Source organism: Dama dama, chromosome X, assembly GCF_033118175.1.
Source record: "Dama dama isolate Ldn47 chromosome X, ASM3311817v1, whole genome shotgun sequence".
Taxonomy (NCBI): domain Eukaryota; kingdom Metazoa; phylum Chordata; class Mammalia; order Artiodactyla; family Cervidae; genus Dama; species Dama dama.
This window is the reverse complement of record NC_083714.1, coordinates 95386968-95397848: the sequence shown is the minus strand read 5'-3', so window position 1 is coordinate 95397848 and position 10881 is coordinate 95386968.

Here is a 10881-nt window from a genome sequence, read left to right as displayed (position 1 = left end):
GGTAATGATAACCCTGAATGTGAGACAGCAAAAGAGACACAGATGTATTGAACAGTCATTTGGGCTCTGTGGGAGAGGGCGAGGGTGAGATGATATGGGAGAATGGCATTGAAACATGTAAGTTATCATATGTGAAACAAATCGCCAGTCCAGGTTCAATGCATGATACAGGATGTTCGGAGCTGGTGCACTGGGATGACCCAGAGTGATGGGATGGGGAGGGAGATGGGAGGGGGGTTCAGGATGGGGAACACATGTACACCCATGGAGGATTCAAGTCAATGTATGGCAAAACCAATACAATGTTGTAAAGTAACATAAATAAATTAATTAATTAAAAAAAACAAATAAAATGGATACATTGAATTTTCTGTACCTGGAGAAATTGGATGTTAAGAAAAGATAAATCACAGTTTGGAGGTATTCTCATACTGTTGCTTCAGAACTTGGGGGCAAGAAGTGAGATTTTAGCTCATTCATGGAAATTCAGCTGATGCTATATCCATTCTAAACTGTGTGTCACTACCAGCTTCCTTATTCCAAGTGATGATGGGGTCATTCCCTCTGATACCACTCAATGATAGCTCTGATTGAGCGGAAAGTTATTCTTTGTGTTGAGGTGATAAAATCTATATTTCTTATGGCTTTCTAAAGTCTTCCTCTGAGAATACACTGAAAATATTTGTCCCTTCTGCCTTTTGATAGCCTTTCAGATGCTTGCTGTCTAAGACGAAGTTCTCTTAATTCTTCTAAAAAATAAATAACCCCATAAACTTCAACTGTTCGTCATTAGATTTTCCAAACTACTCTTGTATGTATCCCCTCAGACTTCAAATGCTGAAGCCCCATTGTGGCTATATTAAGTTTAAGAAAGCAATTAAATTTAAAGTGTGGGGCCTTGACAAACTAGGGTTAATATCCTTTTAAGAGGTTTCTCTCTCTCTCTCCCTATCCCTCTCCCTCCCTCCATTCCCCCTCTTTCACTCTCTCTCCCTGTGTGTACACACTAAGGAATGTATGACCATTTACAATCTGGGAAGACAGGTCTCATCAGAAATCAAATTGAATATGGACCCTGATCATGGACTTCTAGCTCCCAGAACTGGTGCAAAAATAAATTTATGGTGTTTAAGCCATTCAGTTTGTGGTATTTTGTTATGGCAGACTAAGCAGACTAATATACCTTACCAGACTTCTCTCACTGCCATTTGGACAGGACTTAGCTTGTTTGTGTCCCTTTTCATGTGTGGGGTCAAGGGCTATTACCCTGATACGAACCTGATCAGTAGAAAATAGATCCAAATTAACAATATTTGTAATTAACTGCCTTTGGTATTTTGTTTTTACTTGATTCACAGTCATCTCTCTACACAATCCAGTCTGCCCTGTAAGCCTCTCAAAGTGACCCCACCCTGATCCAAAGGCACTGATTCCTAAAACAGTTAGGCTTTCCCCCCTTCCTGCTCTACTACTATATTAATTTATTCAATAAACATTTACTATACTGTATATTTTTGAGTTCATTTATTAAGAACAGTTTTATATTCACAGCAACAATGATATGAAAGTGCATAGATTTCTCATATATACCCTTCTTCTCCAACACACAAAGCCTCCTTCATTATCAGTAGATGTACCAGAGTGGTATAATTTTGTTTACAATTGATGAACTTCCATGGACACATCCTAATCACTGAATATTCATAGTTTACACTAGGGATTACTCTTGTTGTTTTACTTCTATGGGTTTGGACAAATCTATAATGCCATAATAATAAAAAAAAAACAGTGTATTAAAAAGCAGAGAAACAACTTTGCTTACAAAGGTCTGTACAGTCAAAGCTATGGTTTTTCCAGTGGTCATGTACAGATGTGAGAGTTGGACCATAAAGAAGGTTGAGTGCCAAAGAACTGATGCTTTCAAACTGTGGTGCTGGAGAAAACTACTGAGAGTCCCTTAAACAGCAAGGGGATCAAACCAGTCAAACCTAAAGGAAATCAACCTTGAATATTTATTGGAAGGACTGATGCTGAAGCTGCAACAATTTGGCCACCTGATGAGAAAAGCCAACTCATTGGAAAAGACTTTGATTCTGGGAAATATTGAGGGCAAGAGGAGAAGTGGGTGACAGAGGATGAGATAGTTGGATAACATCATCAACTCAATGGACATGAGTATAAGCAAACTTGGGCAGATAGTGAAGGACAGGGATGCCTGGCATGCTGCAGTCTGTGGGTTCATAAAGAGTTGGACATGACTGAGAAACTGAACAAAAGCCTAATGACATACATCTATCATTACAGTACTTCATAGTATTTCAGCTGCAGCAAAAATCCTCTATGCGTCACCTACTCACCGCTTCCCCCACCCTAATCTCTGGTAACCACTGATCTTTTTATTGACTTTGTTGTTTTGTCTTTTCCAGAATGTCATATATTGGAATCATGCAGTATGTAGCCTTCTAAGATTGGTTTCTTTCACCAATCAGTTTCATAAGAATGGACCTTGTGAATTTAAAGTCCTGCCATGTCTTTTCATGGCTTAATATCTCATTTCTTTTTAAGTTTATTTATTTTTAATTGAATGATAATTGCTTTATAATACTGTGCTGATTTCTGCCATACATTAACATGTATCAGTTATAAGCATACATATGTAATCTCATTTATTTTTAGTGCTGAATAATATTCCATTGCCTGAATGTATCTCAGTTTATACATCCGTTAGCCTACTGAAGAATATCTTGCTTGTCTCTAAGTCTTGGAAATTATGAATAAAACTGTTGTAAATATCTGTGTGCAGATTTTGTATGGACATAAGTTTTCAACTCCTTTAGATGAATACCAGCACCCCACTCCAGTACACTTGCCTGGAAAATCCCATGAACGGAGGAGCCTGGTGGGCTACAGTCCATGGGGCCGCTAAGAGTTGGACACGACTGAGCGACTTCACTTTCACTTTTCATTTTCATGCACTGGAGAAGGAAATGGCAACCCACTCCAGTATTCTTGCTTGGAGAAACCCAGGGATGGGGTAGCCTGGTGGGCTCCCGTCAATGGGGTCTCATAGAGTCGGACATGACTGAAGCGATTTAGCAGCAGCAGCAGCAGCAGATAAATACCAAGGAACACAATTTCTGGGTTATATGATAAGAGTATATTTAGTTTATTTTTTCAGTTTTATTTGAGATGTAATTGACATACAACATTATAAAAAATGCAAGGTATAAAACATCATGATTTGACTTACATATATTATAAAACATATATCACAAGTTTAGTTAACATTTATCATCAGATGAAGACATAAAAAAACATGAAAAATGTTTCTTTCCCTACTGATAAGAATTCCTTAGACCTACTCTCTTAATAACTTTCAAAACAGCAGTGTTGCATGCAGCCTGCTAGAGTGGGTGGGGGCTGGGTGCTGAAGCTCAGGTTTTGGGAGTTAGACCTCAGGACTGGGATTGACTGCAGTGAAGATACTCTGTACAACACAACTCAGGGAGTCTAGGAAAAAAGTCTGGGCCTCCCACAGAGGCAAGAGATCATTGCTATGAAAAGGACTCCACCTTTGTGAGTGCCAGAGGTGGAACAAGCTATGGCTGTGGACTGTGACAACAGAGGTAGATATGCCAAAGCCCACATGAGTGCCAGAGGGAGTCTACCTGCGACTGCAGTTTGCAATCACAGAGGAGGGAACACATGCCAGTTGGCTGCCACCAGGGATGGTGTGGGTTCCAGAGGTGGGGGACGGGAGGTCCCTGTGGTCCCAATTTCAGGGGTTGCAGCTACCGCCAAGCTGTGAGTGGGCACAGATCACTGCCCATACTTTCCTTGTAGACTGTGAAGCTTGCCTCTGCTGAGGGACCCAAGACCCACAGCTTGCTCCCCTGGGGAAACACAGAAACTGCCTCAGACTGTGGCGAATTTCCATAGGCTTCAACCATAGCTGGTACTCCATACACACCCCAACTGTGTATGTCTTACTCCTCCATCTCACCAGCCTGACTGAGCAAGTGAGCCCTACTACGTCATTGCTCTTGTCTGAGTAGGGAACAGAAACCAGAAGATGACCTACAAACAGAGGTGGGGCCAAACCAAAACCAAAACCAGGGGTTGTGTGATTAAAGAAGAGGAAGGGAATTCACTCCTGCAGCAGCAGATGAAACAGATTAAATCCCCATAATTTTCCTGAGACTGTGGACTTTGGGGTGTAATTGCGAACTTTGGAAGCAAGTACAAGCTTGAGTGAGGTCAGATCTGAGTCTGAGTTGACCCCACAGCACCCACAGCAGGTCCAGAGACCTTTGTAGAAATATTAGAGGACTTCCTGAGTTGGCAGACTAACTGGTGCTCACTTTGTGGCAAGCACAACAGAGGACACAGGAAGACATACTTCTTACTATGATTCTCTATGTACATATACTTTATTTGGTGGGGAGGGGGATTCTTTTTCATATTGTGCTATTGTTGTTCTTTTTTAATTCCTTTAATTCTTATTTTTAACTTAATTTTTTTTCCTTTTTAAAAAGCTTCTATCTTTAAATAAACTTATTTTATTATTTTTCCCCAAATTTGCAGTACTCTTTTGTTATATTTCATTTTCCCCATGTTTTCTATTTTGCGTTTTTGCTATAGTTCTTAGTATTCATTTTCACATATGGGTTATTTATTGTCTTGAGTGCTGTTTTCTTTTTCAATTCTTGTTTTTGTTTTATTTTTTTAGTTCTTCTTGCTCTTTTTTCTCTTTGTGAATGTGAGTTTCCTTGGATGTTGCTTCCACCACTTGTCTTGGCGTTTTGTCTATCCATTCTATTTTGTATGCATGCATGTGTGTGTGTGTTTGGCTTCCATTTTTTTTTAATTTGCCTATTTCTTTCTATCTTTTTCTTTTCTGTGCTGTGTGGCTTGTGTAGTCTTGGAGCTATGGTAAGTGGTTGAATCTAAACCTCTGAAATGGGAGATTTGAGTCTAAGATGTTGAGCCACCAGAGAACTCATACCTCATGGAATGTTAATTGGTGAGAGCTCTCCCCAGGGCCTCCATCTCAACATTCAGACCAACTTCACTCAAGGCTAGCAAGCTCCAGTGCTGGAGGCCTCACACCAAATCATCAGTAAAGCAGGAACAGAATAACTATGACCTTGCACCTTCAGAAAGAAGACCCCAGACACAGTAAATCAAACAAAATGAAAATACAGAGAAACTTACAGTAGATGAAGTAATGTGATAAAAACCCACAAGACCGACTGAATGAAGAGGAAGTAGGCAATCTATCTGAAAAAGAATTCAGAGTAATGATAGCAAAGATTATTTAAAATATTATAAATAAAGTGGAGGCACAGATAAGTAACATGGAGGCATGGATCAAGAAGATAGAAGAAATGTTTAACAAGATTCTAAAAAGAATAAAGAATAGACAATCAGCAATGAGTAACACAATGGCCATGCCAAGTCACTTCAGTCGTGTCCAACTCTTTGTGACCCTGTGGACCTTAGCCTGCAAGGATCCTTTGTCCATGGGATTCTACAGGCAAGAATAGTGGAGTGGGTAGCCTTTCCTTTCTTCAGGGCATCTTCCTGACCCAAGGATTGAACCCACATCTCTTACATCTCCTGCATTGATGGGAAGGTTCTTTACCTCTAGTGCAACCTGGGAAGCCCAAACAGCACAATAACTGATATTAAAAGCACATTAGAAGGAACCAATAGAAAAATAACTGGGGCAGAAGAATGCATAAGTAAGCTGGAATATAAAATGTTGAAAATAAAAATAGCAGAAAAAGAAAAGATCATGGAAAGAAATGAGGACAGCCTCAGAGACCTCTGGGAAAACATTAAGTGTACCAACATTCAAATTATAGGGGTACAAGAAGAAGAGAATAAGGAATGGTATGAGGAAATATTTGAGGTGATTATAGTTGAAAAATTCCCTAACATGGGAAAGGAAATAGCCACCCAAGTCCAGGAAGCTCAGGGACTCCTATACAGGATTAAGCCAGTGAGAAACATACCAAGACACATATTAATCAAACTAATGAAACTCAACCAAGAAGAAAAAGTATTAAAAGCAGCAAGGGAAAAGCAACAAATAACATATAATGGGATCCCCATATGGCTAAAAGGTTATCTTCTAACAGAAACTCTGAGGGCCAAGGGGAGTGGTAGGATATACTTAAAGTGATGAAAGGAAAAGTCCTACAACTAAGATTACTCTACCCAGCAAGGAGCTCACACAGATTTGATTGAGAATTCAAAGGCTTTACAGATAAGCAAAAGTTAAGAGAATTCAACACCACCAAGCCAGCTTTATAACAAATGTTAAAGAAACTTCCCTAGACAGGAAATACTAGAGAGAGAGAGAGAGAAAAAAAAAAAGACTTGCAAAAACAATAAAGTAAATGGTCATAAGTTCATACACATCAATAAGTACCTTAAACATAAATGGACTAAATATTCCAACCAAAAGTAATAGACTGGTTGAATGGATGCAAAAACAAGACCTCTACATATACTGTCTAAAAGATACCCACTTCAGACCTAGGGACACATACAGACTGAAAGTGAGGAGATGCCAAAAGGTATTTCATGCAAATTAAAATCCAAAGAAAGATGGAGTAGCAATATTCACATGAAAGAAAAAAAAATAGACTTTAAAATGAAGACCATTGCAAGAGACAAGGAAGGACACTACATAATGATCAAGGGATAAATTCAAGGAGATAAAGCAAATATAAATGTATAAACTATAAACATATGAGGACCTCAATACATAAATTAAATGCTAACAACTATATAAGGGGAAATCAATGGTAACACAACAATAGTGGAGGATTTTAACACTCCCTCAAACCAATGGACAGATATTCCAGACAGAAAATTAAGGAAATACAAGACTTAAAGGACATATAGGGCCAGATGGACCTAATTGATATCTATAAACATTTCATTTAAAAAGGTAGATTTTACTTTTTCTCAAGTGCACATGGAACTTCCACTGGATAGATAATATCTCCATTCAGAAATCAATTCTGGAAAAAAAATTAAAAATTGAAATTGTATAAAGAATTTTTTCTGACTAAAATGTTATAAGATTAGATATAAACTAAAGTAACAAAACTAAAAACACAAATATATGGAGCCTAAAAAATACACTTCTGAATAACAAAGAGGTCACTGAAGAAATTAAAGGGGAAATAAAAAAAATAAATAACTAGAAGCAAATGACAATGAAAACATAACAATTCAAAACCTATGGCATGCAGTAAAAGCAGATTAAAAAATCCTCACCAAAATTCTAGCAAACGGAATTCAATAACACATTAAGAGGATTGTATACCATGATTAAGTGGGCTTTATTTCAGGGATGTAAAGATTCTTCAAAATACACAAATTGATCAATGTGATACACCATATTAATAAACTGGAAAAAAAAGAAAACAAATGATCTTCTCAATAGATGCAGCAAAAGTCTTCAAAGAATTCAATATAGGTTTATAATAAGAAGTATTCAGAAGGCCGGCATAGAAGGAATCTACATCAACATAATAAAGGTCATATATGAGAAATCCATAGCAAATATTAATCTCAATATGAAAAATTTTAAGCATTTCTTCTAAGATTAGGAACAAGATAATGGTGCCCACTATCACCACTATTATTCAACATGGTTTTGGAAGTCCCAGCCACTGCAATCATAGAATAAAAGTAAATAGATAAACAGAATCCAGATTGGAAAAGAAGTAAAACTATCATTGTTTGCTGATGACATGATACTATACATAAAAAAACACTAAAGATGCCACCAAAATGTTACTAGAACTATTCAATGAACATAGTAAATTTGTAGGATATGAAATTAATACACAGAAATCCCTTGCATTCCAATACACAAACAATTAAAAAAAATCAGGAAAAGAAATTAAGAGAACAATCTTATTCACCATAAATTGCAACAAAAAGAATGAAATACCTAGAAATGAACCTACTTAGAGAGACAAAAGACTTGCATGCAGAAAGATAAAGACTCTGATGAAAGAAACCAAAAACAAACAAACATGTGGAGAGATACACAATGTTCTTTGACTGGAAGAAGCAACATTGTGAAAATAACTATATTACTGAAAACAGTTACAGATTCAATGTAATCCCTATCAAGCTACCAATGGTATTTTTCACAGATAGAATAAAAAATTTCAAAATTTGTATGGAAACACAAAAGACTCCAAATAGCTAAAGCAACCTTAAGAAAGGAAGAAAGAAAGAAAGAAAGAAAAAACAACAGAGATCAAGGAACCAACCTTCCTGACTTAACACTATGCTAAAAAGCTACAGTCATTAAGACAGTATGGTACTGACACCAAGACAGAAATACAGGCAAGTGGAAAAAGATAGAAAGTCCACAGATAAACGCATACACCTATGGGCACCTTATTTTTGACAAAGGAGGTAAGAGTATACAATGAAGAAAATACAGCCTCTTCAATAAGTGGTGCTGGGAAATCTGGACAGCTACATGAAAAAAAGAAAAAAAAAAGAAACCTGAAGCTAGAACACTGCCTAACATCATACACACAAATAAACTCAAAACGGATTAAAGACTTAAATGTAAGGCCAGAAACTATAAAGCTCTTAGTGGGAAACATAGGCAGTACACTCTTTGACAGAAATCACAGCAAAATATTCTTAACTGACCCCTTAAAGTAATGAAAATAAAAACACAGGTAAACAAATTAGATATAATTAAAGTTTTGCTGTCAAGCAAACAATAAACAATATTAAAATACAACCCTCAGAATGGGAAAAATATAAGTGCAAACAAAGCAGCTGACAAATGATTAGTCACCAAAATATACAAGCAGAATATACAGCTCAATATCAGAAAAAGAAGGAGCCCAGTAAATAATGGACAGAAGACTTAAACAGGCATTTCTCCAAAGAAGACATACGAATGGTCAATAAACCCATGAAAAGATGCTCACCATTGCTCATTATTAGAGAAATTCAAGTCAAAACTACAATGAGTTGTCATCTCACACCAGTCACAATAGCCATCACCAAAAAACCTAAAAACATTAAATGCTGGAGAGGATGTAGAGAAAAAGGAACCCTCTTGCACTGTTGGTGGGAAGGCAAATTGATACACCCATTAGGGAGAACAGTATGGAGACTCCTTAAAAAAAAAAAAAAAAAAAAAAAACTAAGAAAATAACTACCATATGACCCAGAAATCCCACTAATGGCCACAATTCTGAGAAAGCCACAATTCTAAAAGACACATGTACCCCAATGTTCATTTCAGCACTATTGTAATTAGCCAAGACATGGAACCAACCTAGATGCCCATTGACAGATAAATGGATAAAGAAGATGTGGTACATACCTACTATGGGTTATTTGGAATATTACTCTGCCATAAAAAGGAATGAATTTGAGAGAGTTGTAGTGAGAAAGAGAAAACAATATCATGTTAACACATACACATGGAATTTAGAAATAGATGTTGATGAACCTATTTTCAAAGAATGGAGATGCAGATATAGAGAACACCCAGTGCGGGAAGGAAAGGGTGGGATACATGGAAAAAGTAGCATTGACACATACACACTATCATGTGTAAAATAGATAGCTGGTGTGAAGTTCCTATAAAACATAGGAAGACCAATCTAGCACTCAATGAAGAACTAGCAAAGTGGAATTGGGGGATGAGAGAGGAGGCTCCATAGGGAAAGGATGTATGTATATTTACAGCTGATTCACATTGTTATATGGCAAAAACCAATAAAATATTGTAAAGCAATCTTCCTACATTTAAAAAATAAGTTTAAAAAAATAGCACTTTTAACCATAGTTACTATACTGTATATAACATCCCTCAGTTAAGTTCAGTTCAGTCCAGTTATTTGCTCAGTCATGTCCGACTCTTTGCGACCCCATGAATTGCAGCACGCCAGGCCTTCCTGTCCATCACCAACTCCTGGAGTTCACTCAAACTCATGTCCATCGAGTCGGTGATGCCATCCAGCCATCTCATCCTCTGCCATCCCCTTCTCCTCCTGCCCCCAATCCCTCCCAGCATCAGGGTATTTTCCAATGAGTCAACTCTTCGCATGAGGTGGCCAAAGTATTAGAGTTTCAGCTTCAGCATCAGTCCATCCAATGAATATTCAGGACTGATTTCCTTTAGGATGGACTGGTTGGATCTCCTTGCAGTCCAAGGGACTCTCAAGAGTCTTCTCCAACACCTCAGTTCAAAGGCATCAATTCTTCAGCACCCAGCCTTCTTTATGGTCCAACTTTCACATCTGTACATGACTACTGGAAAAAATCATAGCTTTGACTAGATGGACCTTTAACAATGTGATGCCTCTTCTTTTTAGTATGCTAAGTTGGTCACTGCTTTCTTTCAAAGAAGCAAATATCTTTTCATTTCATGGCTGCAGTCCACATCCACAGTGCCTTTGGAACCCATGAAAATAGTCTGTCATTATTTCCGTTTTTTCCCATCTATTGGCCATGAAGTGATGGGGCCAGATGCCATGATCTTTGTTTTTTTAATGGTGAATTTTAAGCCATCTTTTTCACTCACCTCTTTCACCTTCATCAAGAAGCTCTTTAGTTTCTCTTCACTTTCTGCCAGTAGGGTGATGTCATCTGCATATCTGAAGTTATTGATAGTCTCCTGCGATCTTGATTCCAGCTTGTACTTCATCCAGTGCAGAATTTAGAATGATGAACTCTGCATATAAGTTAAATAAGCAGAGTGACAATATACAGCCTTAATATACTCCTTTCCCGATTTTGAACCAGTCCATTATTCCATGTCTGGTTCTAACAGTTGCTGTTGACCTGCATACAGGTTTCTCAGGGTGCAGGTAA